The following is a 4,111-nucleotide window of genomic DNA, read 5'->3' as shown; positions in this document are numbered from 1 at the left end:
CACCACGCTGGCCAAGTGCGTGTTGGCGGATGACACATGTCGTCGAACTTTTTAATTCTTCGACATGTCGGTTTCCTCACGATGTTTTCCTTCACCGTTCGAGCAGTGGTGATGTTACAACATGCGCAGATAAATTGAAAAATCAATTTATTTCCTGCGCGCTCGCCTGGTCTCGAACCACGGACTTATCGATTCGAAGTCTAAGGTCTCACCACTGAGCCACCACTGCTCATAAATAATATATGTAGTGTTATTATTTAACAGCCTAACGTAAAAAATAATCTCTCACTCGACCGTTAAACATACGGCGCTACAGATAAGCATTTATTACTATTAGTTATAATATGAAAGCGAATCTTATTATTTCATAATAATAATAATTATTAGTTCTGCCCCCAACATTCCTTATGTATGACCATTCATTTCGCTTGTTTATCTGTTTGTATCTCGGTGATGTTGTAACCAACTGTCAGCTCATCTTATTGGTTGGAATATTATTAAAGTACTTTTACATTAGATTAGGTGTGTATTCAAATTTAAAATTTCGAATTGCATCTAGGCATAAGTCTGTACTTTATATTTTATAATCAATAATTATTAATGTTATCGAATGATTATTATACACATTAAATCCCTCTGGCCCTTAATGTTAGCTAAGCTTTGCTATTTTTGATATTTTTATTAAATTTACCTCGAATATTCTTGATATAAGAACTAGGGCGACCTACATTTCTGTGATTTATAAATAATTCCTAAATAAACTTAAAATAATTTGCATAGTACTTTTTATTTGATAACAAAACATGTTATGTAAATTTGTTTATCAGTTTTTGCGCTATCAACCCCTAAAATAACGGAGTATCCATAAAACATTCTTTTAACTTTAACAAACTTTACAGCTTAATAAAAAAAAAATCTGTGAATATTTTTTCCCCCCAAAAAGATTATACTCTATAAAGTTTTGCTTTACACAAATATAATCTGTTCTCTGTTTTCGGTTTTTAAACGGTATCATTCCTCTGTTGTCAATGATTTTTGGAAATTAATGGATACTCTGTATTTCTGCGCGCCAAAAATGTAATACAGCTTTTAAAAAGCTATTTACGTATTTAGATTTTATAATTAGATAATATTATATTTGATGCACTATTTAATTTCTATTATAATAAAAATACTTATGATTACATTTTGTTCTCGTAAATTATAATTAGGTATTGCACTTCGTGTCTACGTTACTGCAATTTCTTATTTCGATTTAATATTATTTGATCCACGTAATAAGAACCAGAATGATTATGAATGAAATTTGACAATATTTGTACAAAATAAAAACATGAAATCCACCAAAATATGTTACAAAATACAAATATACAATAATATTTTTCTATCTAAGTATAGAAAAATGCGGCGGCGAAATTAGTTTACTATCAGGCAAGGCGTTTGCTCATATTTTGTCTTTTAATATCATAAAAAATGCAACTGGGAGATCTCCAGAGATATACATAAGTAACATCAATGTTGCTACTGACTTTCATCTGGTTCTTAATACATGCGATTTAGGTACCTAATCGTAATAAAATTGTATCCATTAGTGCGTAATATTATTACCGTAGTATCTCAGTAATCGTATTTAGATAATATTGTGTAGTTCTTGGCCTAATCAGTGTCTGTTTATGTCAATGTTCAGTACCTTCATATAAGCTTTTAAAAACTAAAAAAAAAACGTGTACGTACTTTTTAATTAACGGTGTCAATTTTAATGAATCATCGTGAAACAAATCGAATGTTAGTGGTTTATTGTACACCTTTAATAAATTTTACAATCATAAAATGTTAATAAAATCCTCTTTGCGGCACCTAATGATAGGTCATTAGGTGCCGCAAAGATGGGGTAGACCGAAACGAAAATATAATATTATCAACTGTACACGATTTACGTTTTTGAATAAAACGAGTAAGCGACTTCAGTAGAGGTTTCTCAAATTCACCATGCATAGAGTTGGTAATTCACGTCAAAAAAACCTACCATATTAAAAATAATATCCAGTTAAACTCATTATTTACTAGCTATCCGCCCGCTTCTTCGTCCGCGTTGTCCAAACCTATAATCATGCACCTGCTTAAACCTTTCTCTTGGGCAACTCTATCTTTCAAAAGATAGAGTTGCATCAAATACCGTTGCAAAGTTTTCAAGATCTAATCATACGTACGGACAGACAGACTGCGGGACGCGACTTTATTATAAACTATGAAGTGTTTTTTTTTTATAAAGTATGATACCTTGGAATTTTTCCAGATTTACCACATTTACAAAAATTTTACTCCAGTGACCTATTTAAAAACTTCGTTAAAATCGACATTATGAGGGTACTGAACATATTTTTCAAGTCATATTAATTCGGTGTATTTATGTCTATATATCAAGTAGATAATTAGATAACAATTGCAAAGAAACGTTAAAGGAAAAGAGGGAAATAACAACATACACTGAGATTCTCATTTATTGTCACATCAGAATAAGACAAGCACTCCTTAGTTTTTCTTCAAACTAATTCAAATTACCTATTATTTTTGTTTTAAACGTGCCATTTTGTAAGTACATTAATTGAATCAATTTTATTTCAACCCGGTACAGGTATCATAGGTATGTACTTCAAAGACGATAACGACGACACAGAATACCCAAAAGACAATTTCTCATGATTTTTGTTAGACGATTGTGAAAGTTCATTTTAACCGCATTATACTATATTGTAATATTATCACAAATAATAATTTATTTTGTAATCTCAATTATTTTAATGTGACATTGAATGTAACATACAAACTCGTCGGAAAGTTGTACTGCGTTTCTATGTAGTTTCAATATTAAATTTAAAATAAATGGTGTTTATGTGTATGATTTTTGTTTTATTTTCCCTTTCCATCCTAGTAAAAGAATCCTCATTAGAACACATAATTTTAAATAGTATGAATAAGAAGAAGGAACATCAATCCCTCGCGATTTTCACCCCTTCTCAAAAAGGCCTCATATTTTCGGACACAGTTTTCGAAGTAGGTAGGTATAAATATGCTAACATATTTTATCAGAAAACATTCCAGGATTAAATTTATTAATCGAACTCGAACTCAAACTAGAAATTATTACCGCCGGTTTCAGAGAGAAGTTTACGAAATAGGCTCCTTTAATAGGTACCTACAGTTTGATAGGTTAAAGTTAAAATTATTGAAAAGATATGGTTTAAAGGTTTATGAATTACTGTATGAATGATCAATAGTTTTATTGGAACGAAGTTGCTTAGCGCGCGTTGTGAAAGGGGGCTAGACGGAAATTTTTTTTACGAAAAGTTGTCACGACACTTTTTCTAACATTTTCGACCCTTTTTAAATCTTCGTAATTTTTATAGTAATAAAGTTGTCGTGATCTTGACTCTTGTCAACTTTCTGTTCAATAATAGCACAATATGAGTAGGTACCATTTTAGAAACATGATTCCACGATATTTTCTCGATAGAAAAAAAATACCTACAAAGTTTTCTCACCTCTTAAATAAAAAACTACTGGGCCTACCCGAATCAAATTTTTATGGGACCAATTCGAAACCATTCCGCATCAAACAAAAAAAGAATCACGTAAAACAGTTTAGAAACCTCGGCGTAATCAGTGTACATACATAAAAAAAACATATCGGCCGAATTGATAACCTCCTCCTTTTTTTTTGAAGTCGGTTAAAAAAAGATTGATTTGTCAACCCCCACAATCAAGTACTTAGCCATAATAAATCAATTTCGTGGTTGAATGTAATTGACAACTTATTTGCTAATAATATAAAAAGTACTGTTATATCGACATGTATAATATGGAAATCGGTAGGTACAGTACAGAAGTTTCTGAAATTAGTGCGTTCAAATGGTTAAAACAAACAAATTCTTCAGCTGCGGAATGATAAAAAAAGCAATTTAATATTATTTTATATTAGGTATGTAATGACTGTATTTCATACGAATAGGCATTCTATTTAGTTTCATTCACTCATTCATTTTTGTAGCTTGTTGTCGATGGTTATTAAAAATTTGTACTCTATGGTTATAAATCTGACTCTTCATTCACA

Source organism: Colias croceus, chromosome Z (genome assembly GCF_905220415.1).
Source record: "Colias croceus chromosome Z, ilColCroc2.1".
Classification (NCBI taxonomy): domain Eukaryota; kingdom Metazoa; phylum Arthropoda; class Insecta; order Lepidoptera; family Pieridae; genus Colias; species Colias croceus.
Note: the sequence above shows the minus strand (reverse complement) of the source record.